Here is a 21,358-nt window from a genome sequence, read left to right as displayed (position 1 = left end):
ATAGTATATATCCAGTTGTACCAACTTGGTTTAATGTATGTTGGGTCATATTGAATGCTAAGGGGTTTCATAGATTTAAATGAGGGAAGAATCTGATCTCTTGTTAAGACGACACTATTTTTACTCAATTATGTGTTTACATGAAATATTGCAATAATGCCAGTGAATAAAATGCAGATGTCCTAAGTAGTGGCTCATGATGTTTAACATACAAACTACCTAAAGTCCCCACCTTTTAAATCATTAAGGATGGAAGAAAATCAAGCAGTTATTTCACTTCTTCTGGGCTGCTATTGGAATGACAGAAAAATAATCAGTAACTATCAATGGTCATAAGTAAAACACAGGATAGCCCAAACATTCAGGATTTAAACCTCAAAGCCCTGTGATATAGGTAAGTGTTGTTATCCCCATTTTATAGATAAGAACATTAAGATATGGAGAGGTTATGAGAAATGACCCAAAATCACTTAACAGGGCAGTGGCAGAAGTAGGAATAGAATCTAGGACTCCTAAGTGTTAATGTCTGTACCTCTCAAATGTCAGATTCATCCCCACCTGTTTTGGGGGAGTAGTTGTATTATATGTATAGTATTATAAAAATCCTAATTTAAAAAAATATTAAGGTTGCAAAATCAAGCACTCAAAACCTAGGAAATGCCAGAATTGAGGTTGTAACTTTTTTTTTTTTTTTTTAGTCTATCAGGGTTGGAAGGGACCTCAGGAGGTCTTCTAGTCCAACCCCCTGCTCAAAGCAGGACCAATCCCCAGACAGATTTTTGCCCCAGATCCCTAACTGGCCCCCTCAAGGATTGAACTCTCAACCCTGGGTTTAGAGTTTAATTTAATTTAACTTTAATTCAGCCCCCTTGTACGTATGCATTGTATTTCGTTACAGGATCACACACTATTTGTCCAGTCCTATTTCATACTGTTTTTATTTTTGCTCCTGTCCCAGCTGCCAGACTCTACTGGGCATGTGTGAACAGATTTAGGAGAATTTTCATGAAGATGGCAAAAGGCACTTCCCTGACACCAGGGCAATTCCTCTGCTACATTTCAAGTCTCTGCTCAAAAGCGTGGAGAAATTAGAGCATCTCAACAAAATGGTTTATGAATTTTTTAATGGGCAAAACAAAGGGTTTTTTCTAGGGTTGCTAGGTGTCTGTTTTTTGACCAGAATGCCTGTTTGAAAGGGACCTTAGCAGTTCCAGTCAGTGCAGCTGACCAGGCCGCTAAAATTTCAGTTGGCTGCAGCGGGGCAGGCAGGCTCCATGCCTGGCTCTGTGTGGCTCCCGGGAAGTGACCAGCATGTCTCTCCAGCCCCTAGGTGTGCGGAGTGGTCGGGGGGGCTCCGCGTGCTCCCCTGCTCACAGGAGCCTCCCTGAGTGCCAGCTCCACAGCGCCCCTTGGCCAAGAACCACAGCCAATGGGAACTGTGGGGGTGGTGCCTGCAGGTGGGGGCAGTGTGCAGAGCCCCTTTGCCATACCTCTGCCTAGGAGCTGGAGTGACATGCTGCCATTCCCTGGGAGCCGCATGGACTTCCTCCGTCCCCAGGAAAGGCTGGGGCCACCTAAGGTCAGCGCCTCCTGGAGCCAGCACCCCACAGCCCCTCCTCCACCCCAACCCCCTCATCTCTGGCCCCATCCCAGAGCCTGCACCCCCAGCTGGAGCCCTCACACCCCCAAACCCTATGTCCCTTCCCAGAGTCCCCTTGCACACTCCGAACCCCTCAGCCCCAGCCCAGGGCCCCCTCCTGCACCCGGAACCCCTCATTTCTGATCTCTGGAGCCTGCATCCCCAGCCCAGAGCCATACCCGCCCTCCCACACTCGAAGCCCCTGCCCCAGCCCAAAGCCTGAGTTTCAACCTGAATAGTTAGTTTTGCAAAGTTCTAAGCAACCAAAAACAGGATCCGATGATGGAAAGTGTTGGGCAATCTTAAGTATAGGTGGTACTGCCATCCCCACCTGTAGTTAGTATGAAATATATTTCTGCTCTGCAAACAAAAGATCTAGTTATATAAAATATTAACACATATGTTTTCAGCAACAACACAGCTCTCAGGTTGAGTGCCATTTAATCTTTCAAATACACCATCTCTGGATGACAGTCACAAGCTTCAGATGCCAACCTGTGGGAGAGACTTTCCTAACAAAGGCATCTGGCTCATTTGCAGATTCCTCAGGCAGTTATGTTGGCAGCTTGGATTTGCCTCCAGGTTATTAATGTGGCTTGGTTGCTAATAGACTTTCTGAGCTGTCTTATTCTCCTGGCACCATTTTTAACACGTTTTGGACTCTGAAGAACCTGTTCATTTTAATTTTGTTTGTGTATGAGGACTTGCATAAATTCCCTGATGAGACTTCTACAAATCTTCTTCTGGATTTAAAAGCACTATTTCCTGTTGTTTCTGAGATATCTTTTCCGAGTACTAATACGTGGTCAGATACTCCTCTTAAAGTCCCCCATGTTCAAAGTCATTGCATTTATCTTTGACCCCAAAGAAATGAGCATAGACAGAGCTCATTTCAAATGGTACATTTTTATACGAATCGTCCACTAGTCAAAAAGGTCCTAAAGGTGTAAATGCCATACAGTAGTATATGAAAATATATTTAGTATCTTTTTCCTTTATCCCCTTTTTATACTCTTTCCTTTATTGTTTAGCTCTGAGTTGTCAACAGCCCAGTTCTCTACTTTATAGTTGGGGAGCTCAGTTTTTAAGCTTCTATGTACAAATCATGTTCTGTAGATATTTTACTTGTCATTTAAAGAGCAGATTCTACACAGGAATTCCAGGGAAATATTATATATTTGCCAGGTGTTTAAGTGCTTTGAGATCTTTCCTCTGAATCCTCCTCATTTTAATCCTCCTCCCCATCCCCATAATGGCAACTTTACTATTTGCTGAAAAGGATGATAGAAGGATTCCTTCTACAGCCTCCTTGAATCAACCAGCAAGATCAACTGAAGTCTATCCCAACCACAAGGATTCAATGGGCTGCCTCTGCAGGGCTCTCAGCCCTTCCCTTCCCAGATATCAAAAGGCCAGGCATGAAACCTAAACTCAGATCTGGTGTATGGCATGTGCAGTCATTCCTCAAGCCAGCCAGAACACCAATTTCTGAGCAAAATGAAATAGTTGGTGAGAGAGAATAGAGAGAAAATAGATAATCTTAAATAAATTAAGGGTTCAGCAGACTAAATATCCCTAAACATATTATTCTGCATACATAGGGCCAAACTCTGCTCTGTCCCACCACCATTAATCTAAAGTAAGTGAATTGAAGCCAGGGTTCACGCTATTGTGACTATCAGAACTAGGGCCAGAGTATTTGAAAAGAAATCGGAAGTGGGGAATATTTTTGTTGGCTAAGAGTAATGAAATTCTTCCCTAAATATTTTCCAAACATGTTTCATCCTAGACCCAGCATCCTTGAATGTCAATATATTTTATTTTAATTTTATTTTATTTTTTATTAATACTGTAGCTTTAGGGCATTCTACTTCTCTGTTGCCCTGGTCGAATACAAAGGAATAACTTGTGACACTTCTCAGGTGCTATATGCCCCTGCAATTTATTCTATATTTACTCACATCCAAAGATGCAGTAGGTAACTCCTTCCCTCTTTTGTTTCAACAGTTAACCTTTATAAACTTCTATATAGTCAGTGCAATATATTACCTTGTTTTTTTGTTGACTAACGATTATAATGCAAGTCCTGTTATTGTATGAAGATCTGTGGTTCTAGAAAAAAGCAACAGAGAGTCCTGTGGCACCTTTAAGACTAACAGAAGTATTGGGAGTATAAGCTTTCATGGGTAAGAACCTCACTTCTTCAGATGTGGTTCTAGATTTATTTTTGGGCTGCTTTCCTCATCTTTCCTTTGTGAGTTCTTTAATGACTGCTGTGACAAAGGTCCTCCTCTGCCTTGGTGGGTCCTGCACTTTCTGGCAGATTTGCTCACCTCAGAGGTTCATGGCAGCCCTTAGTTTGGCCACTTCTACTAGAGGCTCAAACCTGCAGTTCACTCAGCTAACCTCATCACTGGCCAGCATGGGGGAAACAGAGAACAATCTCCATAGTCTCTGTTGTCCCACCTAGTGGGTTGGCGACAGGCCAGATCCCTTTCCAAATTAGACCTTCCTTTCTGGTGTTTCTCACAGACCAGGTCAACTCCTCCTGTGTCTGATCAGGAGTTGGGAGGATGGGGCGAACCTAGGCTTGCCCTCTCCATCGGGTTCCAGCCCAGGGCCTTGTGGATCGCAGCTGTCTACAATGTCTCCTGTATCAGCGCATGTGACAGCTACAACTCCCTGGGCTACTTCCCAATGGCCTCCCCCCAGCACCTTCTTTATCCTCACCGCAGGATCTTCCTCCTGTATGAAGTTTACACTTGTACGCCTCAGTCCTCCAGCAGCTTCTCACTCCCTATTCCTTGCACGTCCTCCATTAACTAATGGGGGGTCCTTTTTAAACCAGGTGTCCTGATTAGCCTGCTTGCCATAATTGATTCTAGTAAGTTCTTAATTGGCTCCAGGTGTCTTTAATTAGCTTGCCTGCCTTAATTGGTTCTAAAAGGTTCCTGATTGTGGTAGGGCAGCCCCTGCTCTGGTCACTCAGGGAACAGAAAACTATTCATCCAGTGGCCAGTATATTTGCCTTCTACCAGACTCCTGCACCCAACTGGTCTTGGTCTGTCACACTGCACTGGGAAGTTTAAGACCTGTCTATTATGTAATGGTTTCTGGATTTGGATTCAGGATGTAGAGAGCAATGCCAGCCAATATCCCTTGTGGTTCAGAATAATGCTCTACTGGTTATGATGCTTTACTTTAATACATTTTGATGGTCTGTGCAGGTTTTACAAGAAATTCTGAGGGTTTAAAAATACTAATCAAATATTAATGAAAAATCTTCACGTTACATTGAACAGATAAGGCAGAGCAAAGTGAAGGCTCTCTGGAAATGTTCCAGTTTAACAGAAGTATGATTTTCTTTTTGACTGACATTATTACATCTGAACGATGCCAAACATTAGACAGACAGGGCGGCAGAGCACTAACGTCAGCAATTCCAAGGCGTTATGGCAGCAGTGGCATTGCTGCAGAATTCTAGGATGGCACCAAATCTGCAGCAGCTTTGATATTCTGTTTTTGGAACATTATTCTAATGAAAACAGCATTATTGTAACTGACAGAAGAACTAGGCCCTAAAATTCTGTTTCCATTGTGTTGATCTCAGATCCGTGTGTCACACAACTTGTATAACAACTGTTCACCTTGCATCATCAACAGGGAGACTTCAAGTACAAAAGCACGGGCCTGCACCATTTGAGTTAAAGAAGCACCTCAGTTAGCTAGCAGCAGTATTAGACTCTTCCTCTGTAAGTGGACCAACCATTAGAGGGGGACTTGACAGACACTGCCTGAGTGTTACACTTGCACTGTCATAGCCCTCCATGTCATTGCAATGAAGCTGCTTAGTAGCACCTCCTCCCACTGAGTCTTCAATGTCCATGGAAAAGCTGTAAAGCCAGCTCTGTTCTAGTTTAATAATTTTAATTAAATTCAGTAAGCACTATTTGAAAATGCTGCCTAGGAAGGCTTGTCGGATGAGTGCCATATAAATAAAATTTAGGATTATTATTCCACAAGCAATCAATTACTTTAATGTGTGCAAGCTGTACTGTATAGTGTGTGTGTGATAATTACTTCCATGTTAAGTCATTCTGTAGTATTTCAAAACTTGATGCAAAATGATTTCTCCGTTTCAGACATCATTGTTTCTTGGTTTAATTACAGGATGTTTAATCAGTTCTAAAATGACTAACGCTCATATTATTGCTAATGTGAACAGGTGAGTATTGGTTTGTGATAAAGGATTTGCACTTGGAGATCTAGGTTTTATTATTAGCTCTGCCTTTATGTGCCTCAATTTACCCTTCTTTTCAGAGATGTTGGGAGCAAGGGTTGAGAGGTGTTTTTCCATCAGAACGGGTCGATTTTGAGATTTCATTTAGAAAAAAATGGGGGAGGAGCATTTTGATAAGATTGAAACATTCCATTTCAACTTTATCAGAACAAAGCTTTTGGGGTTAGTTTTGTTTATGTAAGAAATGATTCTTTGTTTAGATATTTGTATTACATTGCAAATTATAATATAATATGAATTAAGAAAATTGTCAAAGAAACATTTTGTTCTATCAAAATTGAATGTTGCAATGGACCCAAAACAAACATTTTTGAAAATTTTCCCACAAAACAACATTTTTGTTTTTGTTCTGAAACAAAAACAAATTTTTGAAATGTCAGAATTTCCCATGAAATGGCAGCACCTCTGGTTGGAAGCTTAATTCATTAATTTTTGTGAAAGCACTTCGGGCTTCTCAGATGGAAGCAGCTGAGTAAATGTAAATATTTTTATTATTATAATATAGGGAGTATTAGAATCTCAGTACATTTTTCACCACTTAGTATATACTCTGCACACCTACCACCTTGATTCATACAGAGAAGCACAATCTACCCTCACTAAAATAATGCCTTGTCTACACTCGAGGTGGCATGTAGGATACGTGTAGCTACCCAGTGCAGTGAAAGACAAGCTGCATCCATACTGCAGCAGGTAGCTACACACAACAGTGATAGGCTCTGGCAGGTAGAAGGCAGTAAGGAAAGGGTGGCCTCCCTCCATCAGAGCTTTCACCCACTGCAGGAGTCTTTCACTGTGGCAGGAAAAACTCTGGCAGGAGGATCTCCTGGCCCCTTTTCCCAGATCCCACCACAGTGAAAGCCCCACTGCAGGAGCCATTCTCTGCTGCCTCCTCCTGCCAGAGCCTTTTGCAGTGGGGAGGCAGCAGGACGCTATGCTGCTAAAATAGCAGGGTAGACATGGAAGTCACTGCCTTGGAAGGTAGAGGGTGTTCCTGCACTGTATTCACCTAACAGTGCCTCACCCTTTTCAATGCTATTTATTCCTATGCATGGGGGCATGCGGTGTATGCCTTCTATGGTTGCCTTAAGTGTAGACCTACTTGATATTTTCTCCCTTTTAAGAGCCACCCCAGTTCGAGTTTTGACAGTACAGTCACAAGAAGGCATATCCTGGACCTCCCTTTGCTAGCCAGCCCAACATCCAGGGCTATTCACCTGAGATGGGGCAGTTGGCAGTACTGCTCCCTCATTTCCCTCTGACTGTCCAGCAACAGAGGTGGCCTCGTTTTCATCTCCAAAGGCTCCAATGGGACATTAGCTGGCAGAAGCTATACTGAATTAGCAGCTACTATAACAACTCCCTGTCATGCTTTTCAGGTGGCACTGGCTGGCTGCAGGCTCCCCAGCCAAGTAATAGTGTGGACATCTTGAGTTACCCCAATTCCCCTCCCCTGAGCTCTGCTTTACAAGGTTGATCCTGTGCAGGTCTATCCCAGTGGAATGAAATCGTGAATCTTCTTAACTGAAATAAATATGCCTTTATTTACAATAAATGTTCTTAAGGACAGGTGCTAATTGTAATAGGGACAACAACCTATCCTCAATGCTCAATTACTGAGGGACAATTTACACTCATTCCTATATTTGCTTTCTACAACCAACTCTCTGTACAACTTTTCATGGGTGAGGTACCCAAGTATTTGGATTCTATATCTAAACTGTATCGTTAAATTTATTCACCTAAATTTGGGTTGATGCAGATTATGTACTAATATATTTTATGATTTTTAAACCAGATTTTGTACTTTTGGATAATCTAAGCATTACACCCAGATGTACAGACACTTTTTGCTTAACCTGTGTATTATATAATTTTTAACATTAGCTTTGAGCAAACAAGGAATCAAGGAGGCATGACAGAGCTGCCCCAATAGCATGCAAATGTGGAATAACCAGATAAAAAGCAAAAAGAACAGGAGTACTTGTGGCACCTTAGAGACTAACACGTTTATTTGAGCGTAAGCTTTTGTGGGCTACAGCCCACTTAATCGGATGCATAGACTGGAACACATAGAAAGAAGATATTTATACGTACAGAGAACATGAAAAGGTGGAAGTAGCCATACCAACTGTAAGAGGCCAATCAATTGAGATGAGCTATCATCAGCAGGAGAAAAAAAACTTTTGAATTGATAATCGAGATGACCCATAGAAGGTGTGAGGATACTTAACATGGGGAAATAGATTCAATTAGTGTAATGACCCAACCATTCCCAGTCTCCGTTTAAACCTAAGTTAATTGTATCTAATTTGCATATTGAATCAAGTTCAGCAGTCTCTCTTTGGAGTCTATTTTTGAAGTTTTTTTGTTGCAAAATTGCCACCTTCAAGTCTGTCACTGAGTGGTTAGAGAGGCTGAAGTGTTCTCCCACTGGTTTTTGAATGTTATGATTCCTGATGTCAGATTTGTGTCCATTTATTCTTTTGCATAGAGACTGTCCGGTTTGGCCAATGTATATGGCAGAGGGGCATTGCTGGCACATGATGGCATATATATATCACATTGTGGTAATATTAAAGGAGTTTTATCTTAAATATCTGAAGTGTAATTTTGCTTCCTCATGCATATGCTAATGAGTTATGTATTGTACACCTGTTGGAACAGACTTTTCACCTGTTATTGATATGTGAGATTACAAAATGTTTCATACAGTCCAGTGACTATGATCCAGCCATTATACCTTTCATAGCACTCACACACAAATACTATCGGAGACAGTGGTCAGCCATTTCATGGCTTAACTTTTGAAAAGTTCCAAAACAATTTTTGTGGCACTATAATTTGCCAAATATAGTGTTTTGCCTCCTACTCTATCTAGGTTAGGGATTACAATTATAATTAATCTTCTAGTTCTGTACAATTAAACATTTCTATAGAATACATTGTATTCCCTCTAGAATTAATATTCCCTTCAGATTTTTTAGACTAGGTTACTTGTCACTTCTGCACATGGAATTCCTATTGACATCAATGGAATTTTGTGTGCATGCCACTACCTGATCAGGCCTCTAAGGTATGAACTGTGCTCCCTTTACAGCATCCTTTACAGAATCCTTTACAGCATCCAGGCAGTTACCTAGAACTAGTACATCTCTGTAAAAGAGTTAGCAGAAATGGTCGATATGATAGTGGTCAGAACCCTCCCAATTAAAATGTGAAGGTGTCACCAGTGAAGTGTGAGAAATCTGTAATCCTGACAAACAGCTTCCCCAAAGACAGGTCTGCCCTTACATATGAAGCAGAAGCTAAAGTCACAGAGGTACATGATCACTTGTATGATGACCCTGTTTGTTTATTTTTAATCTGCGGTGTCCAAAACATAGCAAGGTTTTTTGGGTTGTTTTTTGTCTTTCTGGTCACCAAAATATTCCAGTTGTCTGAATCCACCCAAATGCAAGCAGGGATAACACATCTGAGCAGAATCCAATGCACAGGCTGGTGATGTAGTGTAACTGCACTTGCTGAATCAACAGCAGACCAGAAAGATGTAGGTTTAAAAAGTAGCACTTGGAAAAGCAGTTTCCACTTTAGACAAACTAAATGTGTGTTAAGACACATGTCCAGCAACACCTGAAAGTGCTAACTGCCAAGCTATGGTCTGCTTGCGCTTCCAGATCCATTTGAAAAATGTAGTGCAAACTAACACACATGAAAGATGATGGGTGCAAATTAACAAAATAGCATCTGCTATCTTGGGAAGGGGGGGAAAGACCCTGATGAATTTATCCTTGCTGCACATGCATGTTTGATTGTTGCAAAGTTACAGAACTCCAATAATGTAACCATTCAAGTGGGTACACCAACAAAGGGAATGTAAGACAATTTGCATACTCAGCACATCCCTTCACCTCCTGCTAGTCATTACAGCAGTGCATACTTTTCACATAATTGTCCATGTAAAATCTACTTTTATTCTGTGGTGTCAAAAGCTCTCTCATTGCAGCCCAAATTGTAATAAGTCATATGGAGCTAGTCATTAAAGTTGCTGTAAACTACCCAACTTCGTTGTTTCATGCTCACTTTCTTGCTCTTAGGAAAAGTTACTTTGGTGATTTGTTCACATGATTGCTGTGTTGAGCCATACTCTTGGGTGATATTGTCCCTCAGTACATGAGTTCAGAACTTTCCAGCTAACAGTGTCTGTTTCTATCTAAGGTATTCATATGTCCCCCGTTATCATAAGATCAAAGCACCCCACAGTCTTTATTGTGTTTCTCCTTACAACATCCCTCTAAGGTAGAAAAATGCTACTATCCCTATTTTTCAGATGGAGGACTGAGGCACAGTTCTAAGCTTAGTGCCCTAATCATTGGCCCATTATTCCTCGTTATGGTCTGTTGATTGTACTCAGAAGTTGACTTAAAACACTGGCATTACAAAGCTCACTTGGCTGCCTTTATTTTTCATTATTGGGAAATATGAGAATATTCTAAAACACAAATCAGTCAGATCTTGAGTTGCATGCCCACAACCTAATGTTAAAGAAGATATATCCAGGCTCAGATAAATCCAACATTTAGACACTAGAGATGTGTAGAATAGCTTATCTACCATTCTAAACTTCCAGCTTCTGACAAAGCAAAAAAAAAAAAAAGTCTTGCTCTTACAGATAGCCACGCTGTAATTACCCATTGAAATTTGTTAAGGATCCAGTATCTGTTAGTATCATACTATATCCAGCAAAGGATATTTCTCCAGAGAATCAGACATTTAAAACAATCATCAGCTTGACACTTCTCCTTTACTTTGGCACCTGTTATTGTAATTATTTTGGGGGGAATTAATGCAAACAGGGATTTAAAGCTACTCTAAAAAAAAAAAAAAGCCCCAGCATTATTTGATCTACAGCTCAAATACTCTGTTTTGATGGGAAAGGGAGCAAAGAACGGTGGGGGAAAAGGTGGTGTTGAAAAAGAAGAGTGCTTAAGTAAAGGGAACACAATAACTTTTTCTCATTGGACCAGCAACTCCTATCCCTCCTTTACAATGTGACTTGAATATGATTTAGCTATAGTTGGCTCTCCATTCTTAAAATGGTGTTTTCCAATTTGATGCTGAAGTACTTTCACTATGGATATATTAAAATAACATGAGGTGCCGTAGTGTGAAAGCCATGTATACAGAAAAACATAGGACAAACCTGATTTTTGCTCTTGACTCTGTCCTTGTATGAGGAAGAAGATGAGGAGAAAGGCTACTTGGTTTTGTATGCTTGTATAGTGATCCAGTAGATGGTGTATGTGGAGTCTGAATTTCATATACATAGGGTTTGATTTTGTACTCATGTGCACCACTATAAGTCTAGAATAATTCAATGGAGTTCAGTGGAACTATCTCAGTGCAGAACAGAGTCAAGTGCACTGAAGTCAGTCTGGAGGGTCTCATTGTATTTGGCAGTGTACATTAGTAGATTTACGTTGTTGATTTGTTTGTGTGTTAATTAAATGTCAAGCCAGGGCCAAATAATCGTATGAGTTTGTTTCAGATTGCTTTCTTTCTTTGGACATGTCCACCATTAATCCCATGCAGCTTCCAGTGTTACTGTCTTTCCTCTCACTGTCTCCATCAGTTTTCTCTCTCCTTTTCTGGACTGTTTATGATGTTAGTCCTGTGGATCAGACATCAATCTGTTTTGAAATATTTGTACCAAAGGAAGAGACTTTATTGGCTAATTACTCAAATCACGCCATGGTAGTTCCATGTTTAATCCAGTTTCCATTTTAAAAGCTGTCTTATCTAATTGCAATGATATGAATTATTGGTTTGAGTTAGCTTCAGAGATTGGCTGGTCATGGATATTTTTACCCCTTATAATTAGAATGGAACTTAAAGCAAAACCTTTTATTCCAACATCAGTCCCACTCTATAGGTAACAGTTCTGAAGAGCCTATTGATTCCTCAACTAAAGAGCAGTCTACAACCATATGACCTGGTCTGAATCAGACCATGGGTACTCATTGTTCAAGATCATTCCCTTCCCAGCAGTCCTGGTGATTGAGTAGCTCTCTCAGAATGCCATCTTACTCCTGAAGAATATTGGGGGCTCAGATGTTGCTGTCTCTTTTCTTGCCCCCCAAAAAATTTTTAAAAGACCAAGACAAACAGGTATCATGCAGCTAATTAGAACTAAAACCTTGCAGCAGATGGTACCACAGATCAAATAGTAGTCCAAAAAGTCTGCTACCCAGTTGTGGAGAAGTGAATATAACTAGATGTTTATTCCAAGCTGGAAGAGGAGGGTATTGCAAGTGTAACATCTTTGAAGCAACCATCAGCTCTGTTGTACAGGATTAATCATTAATATTATTAGTGTCGGTTTACATGGACAATTCTCTTTCAAGAGAATATTAATAGATGTCCCAAAAATCTGTTTGCTATTTGACTAGCAAAATATATTTCCAGACACTTTCCTGCCAGACTGTTGTAGTGGGATTTGTTCCAGGGCTGATCTATGTTGAACACAGCTCATGCTAATCAACACAGAGGGCTGGGAAGTGGGTCCTTTAGCAGGAAAATAATTGTCTTATAACTTTGCCATTTGTTCTCTCCTATCTCTGTTCCACTCCATTATTTTTCATGTTTACCTTTTGTCTATTGCAAATGTATTTTGAGAGCCCTTTGCTGTTATCTGAAATAATCTCTATATATTTACTTGTTTAGTTTTGCACTTCTCTATATCTGAACAACTTGGCTCTGCATATGTTGCAGTGTTGAAATCCTCTTCCTTATTAGATTGCTTTAATATTTATGCATTTTTAATTTTTGCTATCTCTGTTGCTTACACTATTCTATAGGAGGTGAAATTCACCCACGGCAGAAGCCCAAGGCCTGTGTACTATTAAATCCTCAAAACAGGGCTTTTTTAGCCATCTCTCTGCATTGAAGAAAATTTCAACTTGCACTTTTACTTTGCCAAGCTGGCCTTAAACTGACATCCTTTGTTTGACTTTACTGATTTAAATTTTATCTTCAAACTTACTAATTGTTTCTTAAATATGTTATTTTCTGGTTCCCTTACAGTGATTTCCCACATGCTACAAAATTCCAACCGAGCTGCCTGAGATGTTTTTTGCATTCCTCAAAGTCCGATTGCCTAAAGTCAAAAACTTTTGCATGGTTCCCTGTAGTACTTACCCTCATAAGTATTTGAGATTGAATGATATTATGCTTAGTGGATGATGTAATCTCCTTAACTTTAACACTACCACCTGATAACAGCCAGGTCCATGACCAGTTGTGGTTGCTGCTCCTGATTGGCTAGAAATTGTGCACACAGCTAGTTTGTGCTAAACCATCTTATTATTTTTGCCACTTCCCCCCCTCCCCCAATGCCCCGTTCACTCATTTGTTTTAGCTACCTGGTATATCTTGTCTTTTGGCTGTTAAGCTCTTGGGGCAGGGATAGCCTCTGATTATGTTTATACAGTGCCTAGCACAATGGGTCCCAATCTGATTGGGGCCTCCAGGCACCACCACGCTAAACAGATTAAAATCTATCGGATGTTCCTAGACACAGTTCTTTCCTCAAATTTAAAGTAAAAAAAATTAATTTGCCTGTTAAAATCTGGAAACATGTTCTACAATTACAGTCAGATTGTTACTGTGGATTAGGATTTAAAACAATAGTCTTTATTGCTTCTTGTAGTTCACGCTTTTATAAAACTCAGTAATACCCATAGGAATAGGTCACACCCAGTTGTTTAATAACTGTGTAGTTTTGAAAATCATTGTCATTCTGCCTCTAAACTCTAGCCTTTCAATATGTTGCAGCGTTTTCCTCTGCAGCATCTTTTCTGTGTTAGCCTTCAGCAAATGGCAGATACTGCTAGGGGTAGTGCTGAATTTTAATTATTTCGTTGGTCAGTGATGATTTGCTGGCTTTGCTAAATAGTCTCAAAGGGTTAGACTGCTCAGTGGGCCATATATCACAGAGATGAAAGTCTGAGGAAAAACTTGAAACCATTTTGTCTCTTGCCTTTGGCTAGGGATTTTACTACCTCTCCTTGTGAATGGACTAAGCCAGGATAGAAATCTGTTCTCTCATATTCAAGTCACATTCCCCTTTTCTGTAAAAGAGACCATTGGGATATGTTGAAAAAATTATCTGGTTTAACTAGAATTAACCTGAATAAACCATTTTCCTCATTTTGATTTACCACTGAGATTTTGTCAGACCGATTATTTCATGTAAATTATGATCAATGCTCCTGTACAGTCTTGTATTTAATTAATTAACATGGTTTGACTAGAATTGCTGTCTATAACCCAGACAGTTTATCCAGTATTTAAGGCACCATGGATCTGATTCTCAAAAGGCTTTGCAAGTGCCACGAAAGAGTCCAAGGCCTATTCTTGAAAAAATGTACAGAACTGTGGCATGCTCCATAGAATTTTACAAGAATTGTGATGAACTGCATTGTAATTGGTTATCAATTATGGAAACAAAAAGTGGATTTCAGAGAAAGATATTTAAATGTGATTTTGTTTTGCTGTTTGAAACAAATATTTTATATATAATAATCCCTTAGCAAGCATCCCTAAGTACTATTCTTTACGTGAAACAAATTTTGAAGGACCAGGCCAAAAACCAAACAGGAACTGGGTTAAGTCTATCACTTCAGCTCAAAATCTCTTCAGAAAACTGTGCAGTTTTCTCCCCTTAACTTCACTGCCTTCCCCGTCCACCTGGGTTCAGTGGAGTTGCAGAGGGATGAATTTGTTTCTGAATCTTAACTTTATCCACCCATCACACAGGGGCTGCACGTTGGAAAGTCCGTGATTTCTAATGTTTTCGTTTTTTGAGAGCCTGTCATTGTGATCTGAACAGTTCATGGGTTAAGCTGATTTTCCTTACATTTGAAAAAAAAAAAAAGTGTAAGAATTGCTCAGCAGCAGGGCCTTGCAAGTCACAAAGAGATGGACAACATTTGTCCTCAAACTGTAACTTCCTCCGGCCATTCCCTAGACCAGATCTCTTGTCATCTCACTCCAGGTAGCTTTCCCATTTCTGCTCCTTCCAGACTGAACCCCCTTGCCCCAATGAACCCCTGTGATACCCTGTCACCTGTTGCCTGCACTTGGTTATCTGCATCTGGGCTATGTCTGTATTACAATGTGTTTCTGAGCCCATGAACACTTGACAAAGCATACATCAAAATGGTATTTGCATAGAATGTATACATCCAAATAGTGTTTGTAAATAATACAGATGTATGCTGGTAAGTGCATACTATCATTTTGGTTAATTACTTGATAAAAACTTTTAATATCTAAATCACTTCTAGATGCACTGCCTCAAAACTCATGAGAAGCACTTCTACTTGTTAAATAATACAGAAGAGAAGTTCAGAGTTTACACATAAGCTTGTTTCAGAGAGTTGAGAAGCAAAAAAACCCCAACAAAACAAAACAGAAATATTTGAAAATTAAACAAGAATTTTTGGAAATCTCAGATCTCTGCATTCCTTGCAGTGATTTGCCCCAACTCTTCTAGGACAACTTTACCTTGGAATGAGATGTGGCATGTAAAGTTTAAGGCATGTTGGTTTGGTTTTGACCAAGTTAGGAAATGGGGTAGAAAATGTGGTTTATAATGGGAAAAATTGCTTCAGACTTAATTTCTGAGAAAGTAATACCCCTGCATAATTATACAGTTGGTAATTGCCGCATCCTTTCTTGCTGAATGTCTCTAAAGGTTTTCAAGAAGTAGTTATTTGTTATAAATGACTAGTACAGGATCCTAAGATCTTCAGAGGGATTCAGTCTCTCCAAACTGACCTTATTCAGAGTTTCACCAGCCTGATGCAAAATCCAAAATGGCAATACTGCAAAAGAGGAGAGAGAGAGAGAAAGCTACACACTCTCAATTCACTTCTTTCTGGGAACATTAGAAAGTGTTGCCCACGAAAGCTTATGCTCTAATAAATTTGTTAGTCTCTAAGGTGCCACAAGTACTCCTGTTCTTTTTGCGGATACAGACTAACACGGCTGCTACTCTGAAACCTGTCATTAGAAAGTGAAATGCAGACACTTATCTCAAAGAAAAGGGTGATTCTCCAAGTTTGCAGGGCCACAGACATGAGGGAGTGCTGCTGACCCATTCAACTTCCTTGAAAATCTGATAGGAGGAAAAAACCAGCAATAAAACCTGCAGGAAAATCAGTCTGACAAGCTGATTGTCTTCTGAGTTTCCTGCCTCCCTATTTACCAAGCTAGTTGTTGAGAGGCAAAGACTGGCCCCTTGTGAATAAGGTCCGTGAGTCCAATCCAAATGTTCTATATCAGTTGAACCTGGAATCAACGCCAAACTTGCAGGCTTCAGTCTCTGACATGTACATTTATATTACTTGAATACTCGGGAGCATTTTACAACATTATTCACAACAGGCCCTGCAGTCATGCTACGCTGCCGTATATTCTGAAGTGTTTCCAGGGAAACATATTTTTCTAGCTGAATTACTGGGTCAGGAGAGATGGAAAATTGCTGTTTTAAACGACACAAAAATAAAATTTAATGGTGGAAGAAATATGGCATTTTGAAAATGTGAAAATAAACATCCTGCAAACTCTGGATATGAAGTTGTTGAGAGCAGTTTATGAAAGCAGCTTTGTCAGTGAATAAGAAGTAAAGCCTAATAATTTTTAATAAGACTGTAAATTCCCTTGTGATATTCAGCTACTGTAAACACTTTTTTCCATATTTTTTCAAGTATTTATGTAGTGTTGTTAAATGTGATTAAAGAGATATGATTTTATTGATAACTCTCTCGCTCTGAAGGAGTTGCCAACTCACTCTCACCGGAGGGCGGGGGGAAATAAACTTCTGAGAAAAAGCATAGAGAAGCCTTTGAGGAATGTTAGGTAATTTTTGTGAAGACCAAAGATAACCCACCCAAGTCATATGCATTAGTTCATGACTGCATGGGAGGAATTCAGGGGGTACAGAGAGGGGGGAAAGTGAAAGATAGAGAGCCAGATCCTCTGATTATGTTTGTACAGATCCCCAGCTAGTTTTAAATCAGCCTAAGTCTGTTGAAGTCAATGGACCTATGCCAATTTCCACCAGCTGGAGATCTGGCCTACATCTTCCAAAAGTACTTTATAAAACAAAGTAATTGTCATGGACTAGATGCTTGTTAACAGACTCATGAGACACAGCATTCCTTTGGCTACCGGAATGTTGAACACTCAGGGGTATATGAGATGTATTATATATATATTTTTTTTAATTTTATCTCCTAGAATTGGAAGGGACCTTGAAAGGTCATCGAACCCTGGGTTTAGCAGGCCAATGCTCAAACCACTGAGCTATCCCTCCCCCAGTTTCAGAGAGAATGAAAAATCACTAGTGCTGCTCCAGTTAGGCATAAGAAACCAAGGTGCTTAGGATGGAGGGGTTTGTTTAATTGCTGAACTGTTGCAGACGTACAAAACTTTAACAATGGCCCTATGGGAGGAAGAAGAACAAGGGGGAAGAGGATGTTAAGATCTACAACACTATGGAGGGGGAAAAAATCTCACTAACAGGAAACTCACTAAGCCCAAAGATGCGTGTGCTGAGGTGCTGCCTCAGGCCTGATCCAATGCCCATTGAAGTTAATAGCAAGACTCCCATTTACTTCATCAGGCTTTGGATTGGGCCCTAAAAGCTGTTTCAAAGGGATAGTAATATACGGAAATGAGGCTTTAAGCCCCAGAAACTATAGGAAGTGTTAAATACTGTAGAAAAGTAATTAAGCATTAAAAATCCCATTTCTGTCTGCTCTTTTCCCCATTTTGGAGAGTTAATCCCAGCTCAATTAATTTCTTTTTGTTTTCCGAGAATAACCAGGCTGACAAAATCTACCTTCTTTGATGAAAGAGCTAAAATAGAAAGTGTTTGCTCCTGCATGCAGGATGCCATTGTTATTGTCCCAAGCTTTGATTGTAACAGCATTCACAAAGGTATACAGGGATTCAAGACTGAGGCAGAAAATGTCTATATGCTTTGCTGCATTAACGTGGGCAGAATCTTGGGAGCAGAATAGGGAATAGAATGGATAGGGGGAGCAGCATTGATTCTGCTGCATTCTCCCCTTCCTCAAATCTGACAGGAGCCTTATGTCTGGAGACCTGAGGCTACATGTGTTGGGAAGGGTGAGGCTAAGGAAGGAGCTATTCTCGATGGCATGCTCCCCTCTGGACTAGGCACTATGCATGCAAGGATGTCTCATAAGAGCAGGGTTTCTGGTGACTTTTGCACAGCTGGGAGGAGAGCATTTGGGAGTATTTCCATTTCCTTGTCTTGATCCAGCTGAAACCTAGTAGCACAGAGAGCATGAAAGAGCATGAAAATATAGCAAAATCAAAAAAAAAAAAAAAAAAAAAAAGTTTGCTGTTGGGTTTTTTCCCAACTCTTAAATCAGGGTTGAGTTTGGTGCAGTTTGATGGATGTGGATATGGTTAGATTAGGTCTTATAGTATCCGAACAATTCTGTCTCTCTCTAACAATAGTTTTACTTTACACTCTGCTATTGAACTAAGAGATGCAAGTGTCTTGTGTCAAAAATGCTTCTGGAACTTAGGTTTGTAGCGGAGATGGCACTGATCTGAAATACTTGATCTGAACCCCACAAACCGTTGGCTTACCAAAGATGTAATTTGCATGAAATGCATTCTCTCTCAGGGGTTTTCAGGTAATGATCTAATGAAAATACCTGTTATAAGCAAGGAATTCTTTTTTATACCTATATAATCAGACCGTGCATGTTTTGGGGCCTGAACAATGCTGGTTCTAAGGTTAATTTAAATTTCATGGGCTTTAGAGATGGATAAGAAAACAAGGAATGTGGAAATTTACAACAGAAAAACAAGCTCTTTAGAGAGGAGTAGAAAATGGTTAGAACAGTAAAGGGATTTTTCTAATTGTGTAGGAGAAAGTTTTTCTAGTTTCATCAGTTTGAAAAAGCAAATTTTTGTTGCTTTGATTATTGATTAGGAGGCGTTGTGACCAAAAACACTGGACCAGACAGAGCCTGGGCTTGAATCACACTTGTGTATTAATTCCTTGAATTATTTTATTATTTTTAAATCTAAAGATGATTAATATTAATCTCAAATTTTGTAGAGTAGCATCTTTATTCTTCATGATCCCACAGTGCTTTGCAAACAATATAAGTAATTGGACTACATCCCATAGAAATGCAGCTGTCACTTGGTGGGGAGGGTGACCACCAGGTGAAAAACTTGGCCGAAAGCACATGGTACCTTGAGATGGGACCAAAACTCCATGGCCAAGAGCCACGGGATAAACCTTTACTCTTGCAAAAAGCATCAAGTATAGGGCCAAGTTACTGGCAGCTAAATTATCTCTGCAGAAATCGAGAACTGAAATGTTGCTCACATAATACCTACATTTGTCTGGCATCTGCATTTACAACCAGGAACTCATGCATTCATCCAGATTTGGGTGTGAGCATGTCCATGCCCACTGGGTGGTTTTAGAATGTGCAAGTGAGGGTGAAATTAGCCCCTATGTACAAGGCCTTTGCACCATTTTGCACTTTAGTGGGGCTTAAATTATGACATTGCTTTGAGCCTGCCCTTCTGCATAAGGGGGAATTTCACAAACATTTTTATAGGCCCAGTTTAGTCACCATTATCTGAATATTTGGCCCTCTGTGTCCATGCAGAACAGGGATTTTCATGTTCATCTGAAAGAAATTCTGAAATCAAGAACGGGGCATAAATTACATTATGAGCTTCTGTTAGCAGACTCATGACTTAGAATAAGATAACTAAAGCCATATGCTAACCTTGTATTATACTGTACATGTTGCTTTCTCTTCAGGTTGTTAACCAAAACAATTAATCAGATCAATTGGAGAAGCTTATGGTGGAGAAAAGTGGAGATTAGTCTTATTCCATTAAATGGAGTTCCAATCCTCCCTTGCCAACTTTATTTGTAGAACCCCAATCAGAAAAGAGCTGTGAATGGTAAGTGAATTTTATATGCACTTTCTGAGGAGAAATGGCATTAATGTTGCAAAAGTTATTTACGCACTTCCTGAACAACTTATAATTGTAGATGAGCCCCATGCTGCTGTTGTGTTTGGAACTAAACACAAATAGCAGGAGACAAGCGCCACTCACATGAGAACTTTAAACACAAATTGTGATTTGGACAAGAAGGGATCTAGGACAAGATTTAGATAATCTAAATTAATAACAATAATAATAGCAATCATTTTAGTTTAAAAAAACAACTTAGTGGCTTTCTCTGTGGAAAATAAAATAACTAGTATATTTGGGTACAAACCAAAGCCCCAAGTAGGAGCAACCTCAAATTTGGGGTGTATTTGAAATGCAAAGCAAGAACCAATCTTCATAAATGTTGCCATCTTTACATCCAAAACCCCAGGAGTGAAATTCTGGCCCCAGCACTGGGGTGTTCAAATCTAGATCTAAATGTTGCAGCTTAGTCCATCCCTAATACTATGTGAGGACATAGCTGAAAATTGTTTGCAAAATGTAGCTATTTTCATAATTTCAGAAATAGAATTTTCAAATACAATCCATGCTCATTTATCCAAATAACCTACGGGACATCCAAACGTTCTGGATAATGGGGCATTCGGATAAACAAAATTGCTAACACAGGACTGCAATGGAAGGGACACACTGTATTTGGATAACTAGGATTTTCATGTATCTAAACCCAAACAAATCTCAATGTGGAAGAGAATCTAATCCTATATATGAAAATCAGGCTCTTTATCATTTATACAGCAAATCTCCCTTAAATGTATTACTAAATGTATTAAAATGTATCTACTTTACCCTGCCACACATGGTGTAAGTCACATAAACTCTGTTTTTAAACCACTGCCAAATGTACTCCTGTCTGTCTATCTTTATATATCATGTCCAGCACCATTCTCTGTTGCAGTTTTACTTGGCCATCTGGGTACAGTAAAAGCACTATACTTCCTCCTGAGAAATCAGCTGCACCTGTATCACTTCTGGCACACACAATCACCACTCGTTAAAGAAGTAAGCTTCCCCAAATAGCTTGTAAAGATGATAGAGCTGTTCAGGAAAAAGAAAATCCATCCTTAAAACGAAAATCAGTCCTCTCAGCAAGTTCTGGCCTGAATGAAAAATTCCCTTTTCTTCTTTTACATAAAGCAGCTTGCACCAGCCAGGCCTGCTTTTTAACTAACCAAATCCAAACGTGTGCCTCAACCTGCAGGTAGGGGGAGCTTAAGGACCACAATGAATTTCTGCTTGTTACATCACTGGTCTCTACTTCTCAAAGCATTGCACAAGGTGAGAGCCAGGAGGTGCTGCTGAAGTCAGTATGTCACACTACTAGGCAT

At 39.9% G+C, this 21,358-nt stretch overlaps 1 long non-coding RNA gene across 1 annotated transcript in view; it reads left to right on the top strand.

The window, feature by feature from the left end:
- Positions 1-19,970, top strand: part of LOC128848890 (uncharacterized) — a 166,726-nt gene extending 146,756 nt beyond the window's left edge. Inside the window, exon 4 of the long non-coding RNA XR_008447121.1 lies at positions 19,831-19,970. This is a non-coding gene — a long non-coding RNA (uncharacterized LOC128848890). The remainder of the gene's footprint in view (positions 1-19,830) is intronic.
- The last annotated feature ends 1,388 nt before the right edge of the window (positions 19,971-21,358 follow it).

Source organism: Malaclemys terrapin, chromosome 14 (assembly GCF_027887155.1).
Source record: "Malaclemys terrapin pileata isolate rMalTer1 chromosome 14, rMalTer1.hap1, whole genome shotgun sequence".
Classification (NCBI taxonomy): Eukaryota; Metazoa; Chordata; order Testudines; family Emydidae; genus Malaclemys; species Malaclemys terrapin.
Note: the sequence above shows the minus strand (reverse complement) of the source record. Positions and strands in the feature narration are given on the sequence as shown.